The sequence below is a fragment of the Moschus berezovskii genome, chromosome 5 (assembly GCF_049115385.1).
Source record: "Moschus berezovskii isolate FMDL1 chromosome 5, NW_MosBer_1.0, whole genome shotgun sequence".
In the NCBI taxonomy this organism is placed as follows: Eukaryota; Metazoa; Chordata; class Mammalia; order Artiodactyla; family Moschidae; genus Moschus; species Moschus berezovskii.
In genome coordinates this window covers 32,431,199-32,452,357 of record NC_142464.1, presented here as the reverse complement: position 1 = coordinate 32,452,357, position 21,159 = coordinate 32,431,199, and the positions used below count along the sequence as shown (strand labels likewise).

At 41.7% G+C, this 21,159-nt stretch overlaps 1 protein-coding gene across 4 annotated transcripts in view; it reads left to right on the top strand.

The window, feature by feature from the left end:
• The first annotated feature begins 1,208 nt into the window (after nucleotides 1-1,208).
• C5H4orf17 (chromosome 5 C4orf17 homolog) overlaps nucleotides 1,209-21,159 on the top strand; it is a 66,168-nt gene continuing 46,217 nt past the window's right edge. Inside the window, exon 1 of one of the 4 annotated variants that reach the window (XM_055433999.2) lies at nucleotides 1,209-1,292. The gene's annotated coding sequence lies outside the window, so the exon portion shown is untranslated. Of the gene's footprint in view, nucleotides 1,293-7,458; nucleotides 20,532-21,159 lie in introns of those variants that run through there. The other 3 variants (XM_055433998.2, XM_088836213.1, XM_055434001.2) reach the window with 3 other exon arrangements.

The window sequence follows — 21,159 nt, the reverse complement described above, 5'->3', positions numbered from 1 at the left end:
CCATTTACATTTAAGGTAATTATTGATAAGTAGGATCCCGTAGCCATTTTCTTTATTGCTTTGGGTTCGAGTCTATACACCCTTTCTGTGTTTCCTGTCTAGGGAAGATCCTTTAGTATTTGTTGGAGAGCTGGTTTGGTGATGCTGAATTCTCTCAGCTTTTGCTTGTCTGTAAAGCTTTTGATTTCTCCTTCATATTTGAATGAGATCCTTGCTGGGTACAGTAATCTGGGCTGTAGGTTATTTTCTTTCATCACTTTAAGTATGCCTTGCCATTCTCTCCTGGCCTGAAGAGTTTCTGTTGAAAGATCAGCTGTTATCCTTATGGGAATCCCCTTGTGAGTTATTTGTTGTTTTTCCCTTGCTGCTTTTAATATTTGTTCTTTGTGTTTGATCTTTGTTCATTTGATTAATATGTGCCTTTGGGTATTTCGCCCAGGAACTCTCTGGGTTTCTTGGACTTGGGTGATTATTTCCTTCCCCATTTTAGGGAAATTTTCAACTATTATCTCCTCAGTTATTCTCTCATGGTCTTTCTTTTTGTCTTCTTCTTCTAGGACTACTATGATTTGAATGTTGGGGCGTTTAACATTGTCCCAGAGGTCTCTAATATTGTCCTCATTTCTTGTAATTCGTTTTTCTTTTTCCGTCTCTGCTTCATTTATTTCTACAATTCTATCTTCTAGCTCACTTATTCTGTCTTCTGCCTCCGTTATTCTACTGTTTGTTCCCTTGAGAGTGTTTCTGATCTCATCTATTGCATTATTCATTGTACATTGACTCTTTTTTATTTCCTCTAATTCCTTATTAAACATTTCTTGCATCTTCTCAATCCTTTTCTCCACTTTATTTATCTGTAACTCCATTTTTCTTTCCAGATTTTGAATCATTTTCACAATTAAAATTTGAAATTCTTTATCAGGTAGGTTCCCTATGTCTTCCTCTTTTGTTTGTGTTGGTGGGAATTTATCCTGTTCCTTTACTTGCTGGGTATTTCTCTGCCTCTTCATCTTGCTTATATTGCTGTGTTCGGGGTGGCCTTTCCGTCCTCTGGCAGTTTGTGGAGTTCTCTTTATTATGTAGTTACCTCGTTGTGTGTGGGGTTGGACGGGTGACTTGTCAAGGTTCCCTGGTTTGGGAAGCTTGTGTCGATGTTCTGGTGGGTGGAGCTGGATTTCTTCTCTCTGTTCCGTCCTGCTGTGGGGAGGGAGGAACGCAGCTAACAAATATCCCTGGCATCTGTGGGGAGTGCTCGCAGTGTCTTGGCTACACTGGGAATGCTCCCGCTCAAGGTGTGTGTGCTTTCCCTGTTTATGCTGCTTAGGCTCTGGGTTGTTCTGCCGGGAGCTGTCCGCAGCCGGCGCTGGGTTGCATGCACTTCCCAGGTCTGAGAGGCTCAGGTTCAGGTCCTCGGGTACTCCACAAAGGCGCAGACTTGGCTGGGCCTGCGTTTTGTGCCTTCCCCGGTCCGAGCAGCTCAGGTGACCAGGCGTTTGGCAAGCGTGGTAGCTGCGACTTATCGCCTTCCCTGTCCCTGCCGCCCAGTTTTCTGGGAGTACAACCAGAGCACTTTCTCAGGCGGATATCGACTGGCCCAAACCGAGAAGTCTTGGTTAGCTAGGATGCCTGCCTGCACCTTGGCACGGGAAGCCTCTTTGGGGCCGCGGCTGCACCTTCCAGCGCTGGCCGCCCTCCTGGCCTGTCCCGGCAGGGGCTCAGGGATGGGCTGCCCGCAGCCAGCTCGCTCTGCTCAGTCCTTTGTTCTTTGAGCGGGGCTGGTGGAGTCTAAGTTTGGGGATTTTCGCTGCACAGTCTGCTTCGTTCCCCTTATAGCGCTCAGCTTGCCCTTGGGACATTCGGCCTGGTCCTCTCTCTAATCGCTGCTGCGGCACCTTCCTGCCCGACCTCCACCTGCTAGTGGGGGGTGCAGGCGTCTGCGCCACTTCTCCGCTGGGAGTTTCCTCTGGGCACTTAGTCTGTGGGTTTTAATTATTTATGTCTTTTCTCTCCCAGTTATGTGGACCTCTGAGGTTCTAAGGCTATCCACAGACTCGCCCGTGTTTCCAGGTGTTTGGAAACTTCTCTCTTTTTTTTTTTTTAAGCCTCCCTTCCCAGGACGGAGCTCCATCCCTCCCTCATTTGTCTCTCTTTTTATCTTTTATACTATTTCCTACCTCCTTTCAAAGACTATGGGCTGCTTTTCTGGGTGCCTGATGTCCTCTGCTGGTATTCAGAAGTTGTTTTGTGGGATTTACTCAGCGTTCAAATGTTCTTTTGCTGATTTTGTGGGGGAGAAAGTGGTCACCCCGTCCTATTCCTCCGCCATCTTCCCGTGCTCCCTATCTTTTCAAATTAGTTTTTGTCTTTTCTAGAATTATGCCCAGGACTGGGATTGGTAGATCATATGATAGTTTTTTGACGTATCTCCATACTGTTTTCCCACAGTAGCTGCACCAGTTTATATTCCCACTAATAGTTTAGGAAGGTTCCCTTTTCTCCACACCCTCTCCAGCATTTATTATTTGTAGACCTTCTGATGATGGACATTCTAACAGGTGTAAAGTGATACCTCATTGTGGTTTTGATTCATATTTCTGTAATAATTAGCAACATGGAGCATCTTTTAATGTGCCTATTGGCCGTTTCTATGTTTTCTTTACAGAAATGTCTACTTAGTTCTTCTGCCTATTTTTTGATCAGTTTTTGTTGTTGTTGTTGTTGTTATTGAGTTGTACGAGCTGTTTGTATATTTAGAAATTAAGCCCTCTTGGTTGCATTATTTGCAAATATTTTCTCCCATTCCATAGATTGTCTTTTCATTTTGTTTATGGTTTCATTTGCTGTACAGAAGCTTGTAAGTTTGATTAGGTCCAATTTATTTTTGCTTTTATTTATAGTGCCCAGGGAGACTGACTTAAGAAAAATTGCTATGATTTATGTCAGCAATGTTTTGCCTGTGTTCTCTTCTAGGAGTTTTGTGGTGCCATGTCTGTCATGTCTTATGTCTAAGTCTTTAAGCCATTTTGAGTTGAGTTTTGTGTATGGTGTGAGAGAGTGTTCTGACTTCACTGATTTGCATGTAGCTCTGTCCAGCTTTCTCAATACCACTTGCTGTGGAGGCTGACTTTTCTCCATTGTATATTCCTTGCCTCCTTAGTTAAAGATTAATTGATCATAGATGTGTGGGATTACTAAACCCATTTTAGAGATGAGGAATATAAGTTAAATAAACCTCAAAGGTAATCTCAAAGGGGAGATGATGTACTACTTGAGTGACATGAAAACTATGTGTGGGTTATGGAAGTGTTTATAGGACAGCTGAACAAAGGTAAGAAGATGAGGAGGAGAAAAGGGAAAGGAAAAGAGCTGGAAGACAAGTAGTCTGAATTCTAAAATCAAGTTCTACATTGAGCCGTAATCCACAGCATGAAACCCTGTACAATAGTCTGAGTGGCCCTAAATCTGAGGAGCAGAGAGCAGCATGAAACCCTTATTTACTTGTTCACCCACACACAGAGTCAGCCTCAAGGAGGAAGGAAGCGCTTTTGAATATAAACTACCAGGCACATCCAGGCTATGGTGGAATTACCAAACTCTTAGGTAAACACACCCAGGTCATCATCTGTGGTTCTACCTCATTTTTTTTTGTAATTAATTTATTTTTTATTGGAGGCAAATTATTTTACAATATTATATTGGTTGGTTTTGCCATACATTGACATGAATTCGCCCCGGGTTTACATAAGTTCCCCCTCCTGAACCCCCCTCCCACCTCCTTCCTCCCTCCTCCCTTTATCCTCCCTCTGGGTCATCCCCACATGCCAGCCCCGAGCATCCTGTAACGTGCATTGACCCTGAACTAGTGATTCATTTCACATATGACCACATACGTGTTTCAATGACATTCTCCCAAATCATCCCACCCTCACCCTCTCCCACAGAGTCCCAAAGACTGATCTATACATCTGTGTCTCTTTTGCTGTCTCGTATACAGGGTTATCATTTGCATCTTTCTAAATTCCATATATATGCGTTAGTATGCTGTATTGGTGTTTTTCTTTCTGGCTTACTTCACTCTGTATAATAGGTTCCAGTTTCATCCACCTCATTAAAACTGATTCAAATGTATTCTTTTTAATGGCTGAATAATACTCCATTGTGTATATGTACCAAAGCTTTCTTATCCATTCGTCTGCAGATGGACATCTAGGTTGCTTCCATGTCCTCGCTATTATAAACAGTGCTGCAATGAACATTGGAGTACATGTGTCTCTTTCAATTCTGGTTTCCTCGGTGTGTATGCCCAGGAGTGCGATTGCTGGATCATATGGCAGTTCTATTTCCAATTTTTTGAGGAATCTCCACACTGTTCTCCATAGTGGCTGTACTAGTTTGCATTCCCACCAACAGTGTAAGAGGGTTCCTTTCTCTCCACATCCTCTTCAGCATTTATTGCATGTAGACTTTTGGATAGCAGCCATTCTGACAGGTGTGAAATGGTATCTCATTGTGGTTTTGATTTGCATCTCTCTGATTATGAGGGATGTTGAGTATTTTTTCATGTGTTTGTTAGCCATCTGTATGTCTTCTTTGGAGAAATGTCTGTTTAGTTCTTTGGCCCATTCTTTGATTGGGTCATTTATTTTTCTGGAATTGAGCTGCAGGAGTTGCTTGTATATTTTGGAGATTAATCCTTTATCAGTTGCTTCATTTGCTATTATTTTCTCCCATTCTGAAGGCTGTCTTTTCACCTTGCTTAGAGTTTCCTTTGCTGTGCAGAAGCTTTTGATTTTCATTAGGTCCCATTTGTTTATTTTTGCTTTTATTTCCAATATTCTGGGCGGTGGGTCTTGGAGGATCCTGCTGTGATTTATGTCGGAGAGTGTTTTGCCTACGTTCTCCTCTAGGAGTTTTATAGTTTCTGGTCTTACATTTAGCTCTCTAATCTATTTTGAGTTTATTTTTGTGTATGGTGTTAGGGCATGTTCTAGTTTCATTCTTTTACAAGTGGCCGACCAGTTTTCCCAGCACCACTTGTTAAAGAGACTGTCTTTTCTCCATTTTATATTCTTGCCTCCTTTGTCAAAGATGAGGTGTCCATAGGTGCGTGGATTTATCTCTGGACTTTCTATTTTGTTCCATTGATCTATATTTCTGTCTTTATGCCAGTACCATACTGTCTTGATGACTGTGGCTTTGTAGTAGAGCCTGAAGTCCGGCAGGTTAATTCCCCCAGTTCCATTTTTCTTCCTCAAGATTGCTTTGGCTATTCGAGGTTTTTTGTATTTCCATACAAACTGTGAGATTATTTGTTCTAGTTCTGTGAAAAAGATCGTTGGTAGCTTGATAGGGATTGCATTGAATGTATAAATTACTTTGGGTAGTATACTCATTTTTACAATATTTATTCTTCCAATCCATGAGCATGGTATATTTCTCCATCTATTAGTGTCCTCTTTGATTGCTTTCACAAGTGTTTTATAGTTTTCTATGTACAAGTCTTTTGTTTCCTTAGGTAGATATATTCCTAAGTATTTAATTCTTTTCGTTGCAACAGTGAATGGAATAGTTTCCTTAATTTCTCTTTCTATTTTCTCATTATTAGTGTATAGGAATGCAAGGGATTTCTGTGTGTTGATTTTATATCCTGCAACGTTACTGTAATCATTGATTAGCTCTAGTAGTTTTCTGGTAGAGTCTTTAGGGTTTTCTGTGTAGAGGATCATGTCATCAGCGAACAGTGAAAGTTTTACTTCTTCTTTTCCAATTTGGATTCCTTTTATGTCTTTTTCTGCTCTGATTGCTGTAGCCAAAACTTCCAGAACTATGTTGAATAGTAGTGGTGAGAGTGGGCACCCTTGTCTTGTTCCTGACTTTAGGAGAAATGCTTTCAGTTTTTCACCATTGAGGATAATGTTTGCTGTGGGTTTGTCATATATAGCTTTTATTATGTTGAGGTATGTCCCTTCTATTCCCACTTTCTGGAGGGTTTTTATCATAAATGGATGTTGAATTTTGTCAAAGGCTTTCTCTGCGTTGATTGAGATAATCATATGATTTTTATTTTTCAGTTTGTTAATGTGGTGTATTATGTTGATTGATTTGCAGATATTGAAGAATCCTTGCATTCCTGGGATAAAGCCCACTTGGTCATGATGTATGATCTTCTTAATATATTGTTGGATTCTGATTGCTAGAATTTTGTTAAGGATTTTTGCATCTATGTTCATCAGTGATATTGGCCTGTAGTTTTCTTTTTTTGTGGGGTCTTTACCAGGTTTTGGGATTAGGGTGATGGTGGCCTCATAGAATGAGTTTGGAAGTTTTCCTTCCTCAGCAATTTTCTGGAAGAGTTTGAGTAGAATAGGTGTTAGCTCTTCTCTAAATTTTTGGTAGAATTCAGCTGTGAAGCCATCTGGACCTGGGCTTTTGTTTGCTGGGAGATTTTTGATTACAGTTTCAATTTCCGTGCTTGTGATGGGTCTGTTCAGATTTTCTATTTCTTCCTGGTTCAGTTTTGGAAAGTTGTATTTTTCTAGGAATTTGTCCATTTCTTCCAGGTTATTCATTTTATTGCCATATAATTCCTGATAGTATTCTCTAATAATCCTTTGTATTTCTGTGTTGTCAGTTGTGATCTCTCCATTTTCACTTCTAATTTTATTGATTTGGTTCTTCTCCCTTTGGCTAGTGGTTTGTCAATTTTGTTTACCTTCTCAAAGAACCAGCTTTTGGCTTTGTTGATTTTTGCTATGGTCTCTTTTGTTTCTTTTGCATTTATCTCTGCCCTAATTTTTACGATTTCTTTCCTTCTACTGACCCTGGGGTTCTTCATTTCTTCCTCTTCTAGTTGCTTTAGATGTAGAGTTAGGTTATTTAGTTGACTTTTTTCTTGTTTCTTGATGTGTGCCTGTATTGCTATGAACTTCCCCCTTAGCACTGCTTTTACAGTGTCCCAGAGGTTTTGGGTTGTTGTGTTTTCATTTTCATTCATTTCTATGCATATTTTGATTTCTCTTTTGATTTCTTCTATGATTTGTTGATTATTCAGCAGCGTGTTGTTCAGCGTCCATATGTTGGCATTTTTAATAGTTTTTCTCCCATAATTGAGATCTAATCTTACTGCATTGTGGTCAGAAAAGATGCATGGAATGATTTCAACTTTTTTGAATTTTCCAAGGCTAGATTTATGGCCCAGGATGTAATCTATCCTGGAAAAGGTTCCGTGTGCGCTTGAGAAAAAGGTGAAATTCATTGTTTTGGGGTGAAATGTCCTGTAGATATCTATTAGGTCTAACTGGTCTATTGTATCATTTAAAGTTTGTGTTTCCTTGTTAGTTTTCTGTTTAATTGATCTATCCATAGATGTAAGTGGGGTATTAAAATCTCCCACTATTATTGCATTTGTTAATTTTCCCCTTTCATACTTGTTAGTAATTGTCTTACATATTGCGGTGCTCCTATGTTGGGTGCATAAATATTTATAATTGTTATATCTTCATCTTGGATTGATCCTTTGATTATTATGTAGTTTCCTTCTTTGTCTCTTTTCACAGCCTTTGTTTTAAAGTCTATTTTATCTGATATAAGTATTGCTACTCCTGCTTTCTTTTGGTCTCTATTTGCGTGGAATATCTTTTTCCAGCCCTTCACTTTCAGTCTGTATGTGTCCCTCATTTTGAAGTGGGTCTCCTGTAGACAACATATTTGGGGGTCTTGTTTTTGTATCCATTCAGCCAGCCTTTGTCTTGGTTGGGGCATTCAACCCATTTACGTTTAAGGTAATTATTGATAAGTAGGATCCCGTAGCCATTTTCTTTATTGCTTTGGGTTCGAGTTTATACACCCTTTCTGTGTTTCCTGTCTAGAAAAGATCCTTTAGCATTTGTTGGAGAGCTGGTTTGATAATGCTGAATTCTCTCAGCTTTTGCTTGTCTGTAAAGCTTTTGATTTCTCCTTCATATTTGAATGAGATCCTTGCTGGGTACAGTAATCTGGGCTGTAGGTTATTTTCTTTCATCACTTTAAGTATGTCTTGTCATTTCCTCCTGGCCTGAAGAGTTTCTGTTGAAAGATCAGCTGTTATCCTTATGGGAATCCCCTTGTGTTTTATTTGCTGTTTTTCCCTTGCTGCTTTTAATATTTGTTCTTTGTGTTTGATCTTTGTTAATTTAATTAATATGTGTCTTGGAGTATTTCGCCTTGGGTTTATCCTGTTGGGGACTCTCTGGGTTTCTTGGACTTGGGTGATTATTTCTTTCCCTATTTTAGGAAAGTTTTCAACTATTATCTCCTCAAGTATTCTTTCATGGTCTTTCTTTTTGTCTTCTTCTTCTGGGACTCCTATGATTTGAATGTTGGAGCATTTAACATTGTCCCAGAGGTCTCTAATATTGTTCTCATTTCTTTTAATTTGCTTTTCTTTTTTCCTCTCTGTTTCATTTATTTCTACAATTCTATCTTCTAGTTCGCTTATCCTGTCTTCTGCCTCTGTTATTCTACTGTTTGTTCCTTCCAAAGTGTTTCTGATCTCATCTATTGCATTATTCATTGTATATTGACTCTTTTTTATTTCCTCTAAGTCCTTATTAAACCTTTCTTCCATCTTCTCAATCTTTTTCTCCAGGTTATTTATCTGTAACTCCATTTTGCTTTCAAGATTTTGAATCATTTTCACCATCAAAATTCGAAATTCTTTATCAGGTAGATTCCCTATATCTTCCTCTTTTGTTTGTGTTGATGGGCATTTATCTTGTTCCTTTACTTGCTGGGTATTTCTCTGCCTCTTCATCTTGCTTATAATGTTTTTCTTGGGGTGGCCTTTCCCTCTTCTGGCCGTTTGTGGAGTTCTCTTTATTATGTAGTTTCCTCGTTGTGTATGGGGTTGGACAGGTGACTTGTCAAGGTTCCCTGGTTACGGAAGCTTGTGTCGGTGTTCTGGTGAGTGGAGCTGGATTTGTTCTCTCTGGAGTGCAATGAAATGTCCAGTAATGAGTTATGAGATGTCAGTGGATTTGGAGTGACTTTGGGCAGCCTGTATATTGAAGCTCAGGGCTAGTTTCCTGTGTTACTGGAGAATTTGTGTGGTATGTCTTGCTCTGGAACTTGTTGACCCTTGGGTGGTGCTTGGTTTTAGTGTAGGTATGGAGACGTCTGATGAGCTCCTATCAATTAATGTTCCCTGGAGTCAGGAGTTCTCTGGTGTTCTCAGGATTCGGGCTTAAGCCTCTTGCCTCTGGTTTTTGGTCTTATTCTTGGAGTAGCCTCTAGACGTCTCTATCTGTCATTTCCAAGGTGGTTCCCTCTGTTTTAGCTTCTGTTTGCTGGTCTCTTCAGTGTCTAATTTCCTCCCTGATACTAGGGGGTGGGTGGACACTTTTTAAGGCTCAGTTGTTCAGTCCTGTTCTGGGAAGGGAGGAACGCTGCAGACGAATATCTCTGGCGTCTGTAGGGAGTGATCGCAGTGTCTCGGCCACACTGGGTTTGCCCCTGCTCACAGCACATATGCTGTCCCAGTCTACACTGCACAGACTCTAGGTTGCTCTGCCGGGAATTGTCCGAGGCCGGCGCCGGGTTGTATGCACTTCCCAGGTCTGAGCGGCTCAAGTTCAGGTTCTTGGGTACTCCACAAAGGCGCAGACTTGGTTGGGCCTGCGTTTTGTGCCTTCCCTGGTACGAACAGTTCAGGGGACCAGGTGTTTGGCGAGCGCTGTCTCTGCGACTTATCGCCTCTCCAGTCCCCACCACTCAGTTTTCTGGGTGTACAACCGGCGCACCTTCTCGGGTGGATATCGACCGGCCCGAGCCCAAGAAGTCCTGATTAGCAACAAGCCTGTCTGCAGTTTGTATCAGATGCCTTTCTGGGGCCGCGTTTGCCAGCTCCAGCTCTGGCTGCGCTCCCTGCCTGTCTCGGTGGGGGATGGGGGATGGGCCGACCACAGCCAGCTCGCTCTGCTCAGTCCTTTATTCTGTGAGCGGGGCTGGCCGAGTCTTAGGTTAGAGCTTTCCGCCTTTTCGTGGGGAAGCTATCCCACAGTCTGCTTTGCTCTCCCCAGTTCTCTCAAATTGTTCTCACGGCATTCAAGCCCAGTCCTCTCTCCAAGCAGTTCAGCCGGCTCCTCCCTGCCCAGCCCCCGCTTGCTAATGGCGTATGCAGGCGTCTGCGCTGCTTCTCCGCTGGGAGTTACCGTTTGGCGGGTAGTCTGTGGGTTTTAAAAAAATCTTAAAAAAAAAAAGAGGGTTATGTGGCTCTCTGATCTTCCAAGGCTCGCCACAGATTCGCCAGTGAGAGTGTTTCCTGGTGTTTGGAAACTTCTCTCTTTTTAAAGCCTCCCTTCCCGGGACGGAGCTCCGTCCTTACTTCTTTTGTCTCGCTTTTTATCTTTTATGTTTTTTCCTACCTCCTTTCGAAGACAATGGGCTGCTTTTCTGGGTGCCTGACGTCCTCTGCCAGCATTCAGTAGTTGTTTTGTGGACTTTACTCCGCGTTCAAATGTTCTTTTGATGAATTTGTGGAGGAGAGAGTGGTCTCGCCGTCCTATTCCTCTGCCATCTTGTTCCTCCTCCTCTACCTCATTTTTGAAAAATCATCTCTATTTTCAAAGAGTTAGCCACCCTCATTTCTCCATTGCTGGCATAACTGGGCACTATGAAGCCTAAATAACTAGTCAAGTGCTGTATAAAGAATTTAGATGGAAGCAAAATAGATTTCAGCAGGTTTGCATTTCAGACTTACTGGCCTGGAAACTTCAGGCAGTTGATGTAATTTCTTGTACCCACATTTTTCTTATCTGCTAAATGGAGGAGCTAATGTGTTTCTTGTAGGGAAACTGCATTGAACAGTGCTTAAGAGCTCAATCTCTGGACTCTGACATCCATTTGAGAATGTCTCTACCTTTGATAAATTACCGGATTTCTTCAAGCCTTAATTTCTTCATCTATAAGACAAGAATAACACGAATAGCACTTATTTCACAGAATGGTTATGAGATTTGAATGAGATACCATATACTTTACACATTCCCTGAGAAATGGTTAATGATCAACAAGTATTAGTTTTTATCATTATTACTGAAGATCACACACAGTGTAGATCTGTCCAATGTTCGTTGCAGAGTTCTGGATCTTTAGTTGCAGCATGTGGGCTCTAGTTCCCTGACCAGGGATTGAACCTGGGCCCCCTGCATTGGGAGCTCAGAGTCTTAACTGCTGGACCACCAGGGAAGTCTCAGGTTTGAGTGATATTTATGCACATTATTTTCTCTGAACTGCCACTCTTGTTAATACATGTTTATTCAATGATGAAAGGCTTTTTTTCTAGATCTCTTCTCTTTAGATATGTAAGCCTTCACACAGATACAGGCTCAAGGTGTGGGGAAAGTCTTAAGTAAGCAGAATACTTCTCTATACACCTGTGAGGTCTAGCTTGGAAGAAAGAAATGGGTTGAATATTCTCTTAATATTCATGTCCACCAGAACCTCAGAATACAACCTTGTCTGAAAGTAGGGTCTTTGTGATGTAAATAGTTAATTTGAGGTCATGCTGTGTGTGCTAAGTCGCTCAGTTGTGTCCAACTCTTTGCACCACTTTGGACTGTAGCCCACCAGGCTCCTCTGTCCATGGGGTTCTCCAGGCAAGAATACTGGAGTGGGTTGTGATGCCCTCTTCCAGGGGGTCTTCCATACCCTGGCCGGTGGGTTCTTTTCCACCAGCACCACCTGGGAAGCCCAAATCTAATGCTAGTGTCCATATAAAAAGGCCATGTGAAGATACAAAGGGGGAGACACAGACGAGAATGCTCTGTGACCCCAGCAACAGAGACCAGAGCCATGCAGGTACAAGCCACCTCTGAAATCTAGAAGGGAGATTGGGACGGGCTCTGCCTCAATGATCCAGAAGAATGCAACCCTGTGGAGAGTTTCATTTTTAATTTCTGGCCTCCAGAAACTATGAGAGAACAAATGCCTATTGCTTTAAGCCACCAAGTTTGTGGAATTTGTTAGGGTAGCCCTAGGAACTGATACATGAGGGATCTCCATCCAAAAGAGGGAGTGTCACAATATCTCTCTTTTCCAGCAAGGAGGAGTGAAGGGGCATGTGTGGGGTCCTGAATGGCACACCAAAAAATGGGTCCCAGTAAGGCCAGGTGCAAAGAGCTGACTCATTGGAAAAGACCCTGATGCTGGGAAAGATTGACAACAAAAGGAGAAGGGGGAGTGGCAGAGGATGAGACGGTTGGATGGCATCACCAACTCAATGGACAGGAATCTGAGCAAAGCCTGGGAGATGGTGGAGGCCAGAGGAGCCTGGCGTGCTGCAGTCCTGGGCTCACAAACAGCTGGACACGACTGAGTGACTGAACAGTAACAACGACCAGAGGGCAGGTGTGTGTTCTCTCAGTGGCCTGTTGGGTGACTGGGGGTAGTGCTGTGGCACGAGGAACTGAGAGCCAGGCAGGAAGGGGCAGTGAATTATGATCACACTGAAAGGGACAGATGAGCTGAAATTGGGCCACTAAAGTTCTTCCAGGGTGACCCACCACACAGATTTGGGGGCTGCGACACACTAGGCAACACTCACTCACAAAGTCATGAATCCTTTAAAGTATAAAGCTGAAAGCTGATTACCTTCTTAAGCTGCAACGACAGCACTGACATTCAACTACTATATTAAAACAAGTTCTATCAGCCAGTTTTAAATCTAATGCTAGCAAATTTTAACCCAGGGATAGCCTGTTAATGAAACAAAAAAAAATTTTTTTTAATGAAAGTTTTTTCTGCTTTAGATATCCCAGGGCTTAGGATGGGGACTGTCCTGAGTTGTCTTACCAAGAGTTCATTTTACCACCTCCTGAGAAACCTTTCTTGCCAAATTCAAACAGGGGAATCTATTCAAAATGTAGCAAATCAAACAAGCATTCAGAAAGAGATAAGTCATAGTAAGAGTGGAACCTCCCTCCAGCAGCTAGAAGAACACAAATGATGTAAGTGCTTGACTAGTTAGTTTTACAATCAGATGGCTTGACTGGGCAGCTGAGAAAGGGAAGAACTGAATCAAATCGGAGTGGAAACTCAGTTCAGCTGAATCTATTTAAGTCACAAATGTCACCAGTATAAATGGCCGTTCAATTATCCCAACACTCAGTGAATCTTCCACACATCCAGTGAGGTTTTGTTGGTTTCTACTATGGTATAGGTGCTGGGATATTGGTGGAGGGTACTGAAGTGGTTAAGAGGTACTCTCTGTTCCAAGAAACTTAGAATATAATAGGTTATCAATAATTTTTTTTGTCTCATCTAAATAACCCTAAATTTTTTTGAAGAATAATTAGGGTGACAAAGCATGGCCACTCCAGCAGATGCACACATGCATATACACACACACTGAGAACATTGCCCAAATCACAAAAATGACCAAACATTCCACTTTCCTACTTTGGTGATTTAAAAAGCATGTCCACACATTTTTGGACACTCTTCCCTTGAGGAGGTGGAGCTTCTCCTTTCCCTGAGTAAGCTAGACATAGTGACTTGATTGGGCTTCCCTCATAGCTCAGTCAGTAAAGAGTCTGCCTGCAATGCAGGAGACCTGGGTTCGATCCCTGAATCAGGAAGATCCCCTGGAGAAGGAAATGGCTACCTACTCCAGCATTCTTGCCTGCAAAATCCCATGGACAGAGGAGCCTGGCAGGCTCCAGTCTATGGAGTCCCAAGAGCTGGACACGACTGAGTGACTAAGCACATAAGCCAGTGACTTATTCTAATGTATAGACTAAGGTGGAGGTGATGAAGTGTAGTTCTGAGACTAAACCATAAAAGTCATTGGAATATATTCCTTCCATGCTCTCTGTCTTGGGTCACAAGGGAAGCCCTGTACTGAACAGCCCCATGGAGAGGACCTTGAAGCTTCCTGCCAGGAGCCATGTTAGTGAGATGGGAAGTTGGACTTTGACCCTGGTCAAGTCTTCAGGTACTGCAGCCCCAGCTGACAGTTTGAAGGAGACCCCCAAGAGAGAGACACTGAGCCGGAACCATCAAGCTAAGACTTCCTGGATTCTGAACCCTCAGAAACTGTTGTCGCTGTTGTTGTCACTAAGTCGTGTCCAACTCTTTTATGACCCCATATACTATAGCCCGCCAGGCTCCTCTGTCCATGGGATTTTGCAGGCAAGAATACTGGAGTGGGTTGCCATTTCCTTCTCCATTTTCTTTTTCCTCCCTTTACTAACTCCAGGGGATCTTACCGACCCAGGGATCGAATTCACGTCTCCCGTGTTAGCAGGCGGATTCTTTTTGTGTGAGGTCATAAATGGTTGTTATTTTAAGCTGCTAAAATTGGGGATGATGTGTTGCACAGGAAAGATAACTAAAACAGCTGGTTAAAATGAATACTGCTTCCTTACCAATTACAACAGATTCATTCCTGTTGTCTTCTTGCTAAGTGTTGTCTTGATAGATGTTATTCCTGATAAATGTTTTTGAAATGCTCAGTTAGAATTGTTTCTGTTTCCTGACAGCGTCCAATCCAGGACAAAGCTCCACTTCCTGAAACCCTCCCGAGACTCACCTAACAGAAGCCCATATCTTATACATTTTTTCTAACATCCTCTTGTTGAGATGTCTCATGTTCCTGATGACACACTATCTCTTACCGCAACAGTCAGATAATCCAAACCTTTGTTACAGTGCATTCCTGGTGGACTTAGACTAAAGGTGTCACAGTAGTGTGAAGCTGTCCCGGGCAGTAAACTTCCTTTACTGTGCATGGATAAAAATCAATTTAGGCTGTTAATAGATAGAATTATAAAAATATTAGCTAATATTTACTGAATGCTCACCGTATGCCAGATATAGTGCTAAGTGCTTTACATGCATTATATTAGTTTAGTAAAATAACTTTATGCAGTGGCTGACGTTATTATCCCCATATTAGAAACGAGTAAATTGAGGTGTTGAAAGGTATGGAACTGACCTAATGTCACACAGCTAGGAAGCAGTGGAATTTAAATCCAAACTTTCTCCAGACCAACATTCCTAACCATCAGTGGATTATCCCCCATCAATGTATATTATAACATTCACTTAAAATCTGATAGCCAGTGATCCCATAGTATCTCCTTCAGCCTGGTTGCAATCTACCCCACTAACTGGCAGTATGTCTGGAGTGCTACCTTTTCTAATCATCTAGAAACAGATTTCAAATATTTTTTATTAAGTTCTCAGCAGAAGAGTGAGGAGGGTTCAATGGCTAAAGAAATTTTGAAAGCCATGAATCTAAACTTCTCTTCTATAATCATCTCGAATCTGGACTCCAAATACTCTACAGACTCTTGTTCTTATGAGATTTAAGTACAAAAATCTTTTCTTGGAAATAAAATATGATTTCTGTTTTTTTTTCCAACCCAGTAAGTAATTGAAGTAATAATAAACACACTAAGAAACTTCCTAAGCAGTTAATCTAATTTCCCATTTGCTTCTAAATTATCACTTCTCATAATGTTCCTGCAGAGTTAGAAAAATAAAGTATGAGAGACTTGGGGCAGTGTTGGTATGACAACCAGGGAAGAGGAGAGCCTTGGGATAAAGGACAGTGATTGAGGAAGAGGAATTACTTCCGGTGAGCGGGCTCTGAGAGAAGAGTTACATGCATTTAAGCCAGAAGTAGAAAACCAGAAAGCTGGAGTTGTCTGATGAACAATCACACCTAAGGAGCTGTGAAGTGAAACAAGATCACTGTCTCAGACTCCCCTTCACACCTCTCCCCACTCTGCCCTTGCTGCAAAGACGCTTCATCATCCCTTCATTCCACTCATTCATTTAGATATTCATTCTCATCACACTACATGCAAAATAAAAGACACATATACCGTATGGTAAAAAAAAAAAAAAAAAGGCATAGTCACATAAAAAATGTAGTAAGAATACAAGCAGCGAATGTTAAACAAGGAGTGTTGCTTTAATTCAGAGGACAGGGGCACAGTTTAACACAGTCTCGGAGACAAGCAATCCCACAGAATGGCTTTTGCCTATGGCTATTTCCAGATATAATTATTCGGATTTATTCACACGTCTCCTCCATTTCATCAGTCTTTGCCTTGTCTCCCCATTAATTGCATCATACAACTTGGGTCCCCCAAGTAGAGTTCCCTTCTTTATATGTTTTGGGGTCTGAGGCTTTCCTATATCTAACTCCCCAGACAAATTCTCTTCCTTCCTGCCTGTCTTTGTTCTGGGCAAGGACAGGACTCACCAACCCATCTAAGAAATGAATTTAGGTGCAGGAATTAAAATGGAACCATGTCTAGGAAATGTGCTGGTTCCAGATTTCTTCTACTACTTGATACCTTTTAAAAAGGTAATCAAGTTTGGGGACAGCCTGAGTCATGCCACGGTCACACCATATTCTGCCTATTCTGTTTGGTTTTTTTTTTTTTAATCCTGGCTTCCAGAAGCACAACCTGAGTTCATACTCTATAGCACAGCCACCATGGAAATGCAGATTCTGCTCCTCCCCTGTCCATGCACCCCAGTAGAAATGTGAAAGCAAAACAAATTAGGTGATATAAAATTTTTCATCAGGATAAACAAATTATCAACTTTTTCAAGTGCACCATGAGGCTAGAATAGTTCCTTTTAAAGAGAAAAATGAAATTAGACTAAGCAACATAAATTAATTTTATATTTGAATGCATGTGTCCTTAAGTCGCTTCAGTCGTGTCTGACTCTTTGCAACCCCATGGACTGTAGCCTGCCAGGCTCCTCTGTCCATGGGATTCTCCAGGTAAGAATATTGGAGTGGGTTGCCACGCTCTCTTCCAGGGGAATCTTCCCAACCCGGGGATCGAACCCGGGTTTCTTATGTCTCCCCCGTTGGCAGGTGGGTTCTTTACCCCTAGTGCCACGTGTGAAGCCATATATTTCAATGACCCATTCTAAAAACTTAAGAATTCATCTGAAAATATTAACTGTATTGCCTTCCTCCTATCCATTTTGTTGCTGTTTAGTCGCTCAGTTCTGTCTGACTCCGTGACCCCATGGACTGCAGCACAACAGGCTTCCCTGTCCTTTGCCATCTCTATGAGTTTGCTAAAATTCATGTCTGTTGAATAGGTGATTCCATCCAACCATCTCATCTACTGTTGTCCCCTTCTCCTTTTGCCTTTTCTCTTTCCTAGCATTTAAGGCCTTTTTCAATGAGTCAGTTCTTCGCATCAGGAGGCCAAAATATTGGAGCTTCCACTTCAGCATCAGTCCTTCCAATGAATATTCAGGACTGATTTCCTTCAGGATTGACTGGTTGGATCTCCTTGCTGTCCAAGGGACTCTCAAGAGTCTTCTCCAACACCACAGTTTAAAAGTGTTAATTCTTCTGCACTCAGCCTTCTTTATAGTCCAACTCTCACATCGATACATGACTATTGGAAAAACAATAGCCTTGACTGAGTGACTGAACTGAACTGAACTGACTAGACAGATCTTTGTTGGCAAAGCGATGTCTCTGCTTTTTAATATGCTGCCTAGGTTGGTCATAGCTTTTCTTCCAAAGAGTAAGCATCTTTTAATTTCATGGCTGCAGTAACCATCCTCAGTGATTTTAGAGCCCCACAAAATAAAGTCTGTCACTGTTTTCATGGTTTCCCCATCTATTTGCCATGAAGTGATGGGACCAGATATCATGATCTTAGTCTTCTGAATGTTGAATTTTAAGCCAACTTTTTCACTCTTCTCTTTCATTTTCATCAAGAGGCTCTTTAGTTCTTCTTCACTTTCTGCCATCAGAGTGGTGTCATCTGCATATCCGAGGTTATTGATATTTCTCTCAGCAATCTTGATTACAGCTTGTGCTTCATCCAGCCCAGCATTTCAGAAGATATACTCTGCATATAAGTTAAATAAGCAGGGTGACAATATACAGCCTTGACGTACTCCTTTTCCTATTGGAACCAGTCTATTGTTCCATGTCCAGTTCTAACTGTTGCTTCTTATGTGTGTACAGATTTCTCAGGAGGCAGGTCTGGTGGTCTGGTGTTCTCATCTCTTGAAGAATTTTCCACAGTTTGTTGTGATCCACCCAGTCTAAGGGTTTGGCATAGTCAATAAAGCAGAAATAGATGTTTTCTGGAACTCTCTTGCTTTATCAATGATTCAATGGATGTTGGCAATTTGATCTCTGGTTCCTCTATCTTTTCTAAATCCAGCTTGAACATCTGGAAGTTCACGGTTCACAAACTGTTGAAGCCTTGCTTAGAGAATTTTGAGCATTACTTTGCTAGCATGTGAGATGAGTGCAATTGTGTGATAGTTTGAACGTCCTTTGGCATTGCAATGAAAACTGACCTTTTCCAGCCCTTGGCCACTCCTGAGTTTTCCAAATTTGCTGACATATTGAGTGCAGCACTTTCACAGAATCATCCTTTAGGATTTGAAATAGCTCCACTGGAATTCCATCACCTCCACCAGCTTTGTTTGCACTTTACTTCACATTCCAGGATGTCTGGCTCTAGGTGAGTGATCACACCATTATGGTTTTCTGGGTTATGAAGATCTTTTTTGTATAGTTATTCTGTGTATTCTTGCCACCTTTTCCTAATATCTTCTGCTTCTGTTAAATCCATACCATTTCTGTCCTTTATCGAGCCCATCTTTCACGAAATGTTTCCTTGGTATCACTAATTTTCTTGACAAGATCTCTAGTCTTTGCCATTCTATTATTTCCCTCTGTTTCTTTGCATTGATCACTGAGGAAGGCTTTCTTATCTCTCCTTGCTAGTCTTTGAAACTCTGCATTCAAATGGATATATCTTTCCTTTTCTCCTTTACCTTTTGCTTCTCTTCTTTTCTCAGCTATTTGTAAGGCCTCCTCAGACAATCATTTTGCCTTTTTGCATTTCTTTTTCTTGGGGATAGTTTTGATCTCTACCTGCTGTACAATGTTAAGAACCTCTGTCCATAGTTCTTCGGTCACTCTGTCTGTCAGATCTCATCCCTTGAATCTATTTGTCACCTCCACCATATAATCATAGGGATTTGATTTAGGTCATATCTGAATGGTCTAGTGGTTTTCCCTACTTTCTTCAATTTCAGTCCGAATTTGGCAATAAGGAGTTCATGATCCGAGCCACAGTCAGCTCCTGGTCTTGTTTTTGCTAACTGTATAGAGCTTCTCCATCTTTGGCTGCAAAGAATATAATCAATCTGATTTCAGTGTTGACCATCTGGTGATGTCCATGTGTAGAGCTTTCTATTGTGCTTTTGAAAAAGGGTGTTTGCTATGACCAGTGCGTTCTCTTGGCAAAACTTTGTTAGTCTTTGCCCTACTTCATTTTGTATTCCAAGGCCAAATTTGCCTGTTACTCCAGGTATCTCTTGACTTTCTACTTTTGCATTCCAGTCCCCTATAATGAAAAGGACATCTTTTTTGGGTGTTAGTTCTAGAAGTTCTTGTATGTCTTCATAGAACTATTCAACTTTACTTCTTCAGCATTACTGGTTGGGGCACAGACTTGCATTACTGTGATACTGAATGGTTGCCTTGGAAATGAACAGAGATCATTCTATTGTTTTTGAGATTGCACATAAGTACTGCATTTTGGACTCTTTTGTTGACTATGATGGCTACTCCATTTCTTATAAGAGATTCTTGCTCACAGTAGTAGATATAATGGTCATCTGAGTTAAATTCACCCCTTCTCATCCATTTTAGTTTACTGATTCCTAAAATGCCAATGTTCACTCTTGCCATCTCCTGTTTGACCACCTCCTATTTACCTTGGTTCTTGGACCTAACATTCCAGGTTCCTATGCAGTATTGTTCTTTACAACATCAGACTTTACTTTCATCACCAGTCACATCCACAACTGGGTGCTGTTTTGCTTTGGTTCCATCTCTCCATTCTTTCTGGGGTTATTTCTCCAGTCTTCTCCAGTAGCATGTTGGGTATGGGCACCTACCAACCTGGGGAGTTCATCTTTTGTGTCTTATCTTTCTGCCTTTTCATACTGTTCATGGGGTTCTAAAGGAAGGAATACTGAAGTGGTTTGCCATTGTCTTCTCTATTTTCAGTTTGGTTCATTTTCAGTGTTTTAGAGGGAAAAGCAAATCATAGATTTGGGAATTAGTGACTGAGCTGGCTGGGTACTAGCTATTGTGGGCGAAATGACACAAAGACAAGACACACAAAAGACAGACAAAGACACAACTCCGGCCAGAGGAAAAATTCTGCGCAAGCCCCCTTGCGGTTTATTTTTATACCCCGGTAGCTGGACACATACCAAAATCTAAGCAATGCATTCTATCAAATAAGGACAAAAAGCCAAGCACATTTTAAGGACGGGAGGAACAAAGGGAGGAAGTGACCACATCATGTTTACTAAGAAGCCTGCCCAGAACTCCAGCCTCTTCTTTATTTTTAAGGAGGGCATGTTCCCTCGTATGCAAGCGGACCATTAACCTTGGATATTGTGTGCAGGCTTCCTGGCAGAACATCCTGTTTGCAAGCATGCTGTGCCCAAGCAGAGAGTCTTGTTCGCAGGTACATCTCTGCTTTCTTAACTATTCTTTTTCGTGGTCATTGTCGGGCTCCTACAATAGCCATAAACCTTGACCAAGTTACCACATTTTTCTGAGTTCCAGGAAATGAGGAGTGTCTTGAAGGAGTGTTTTAAAGATAATGTAATTAATATGCACCTTGTAATAGGTAGTTACTAGGGTAGTTCTATTTATTTTTGATTGCCAATCATTATTTTGGAGTGTAATACTTCTTATTTTTCAACCAAGTGCCTATTGACATAGTTTCAGTTCAGTTCAGTCACTCAGTCGTGTCCGACTCTTTGCGACCCCATGAATCACAGCACACCAGGCCTCCCTGTCCATCACCAACTCCCAGAGTTCACTCAAACTCATGTCTATCGAGTCGGTGATGCCATCCAGCCATCTCATTCTCTGTCGTCCCCGTCTCCTCCCACCCTCAATCCTTCCTAGCATCAGACTCTGCCAATGAGTCAACTCGACGCATGAGGTGGCCAAAGTATTGGAGTTTCAGCTTTAGCATCAGTCCTTCCAATGAACACCCTGAATTGATCTCCTTTAGAATGGACTGGTTGGATCTCCTTGCAGTCCAAGGGACTCTCAAGAGTCTTCTCCAGCACCACAGTTCAAAA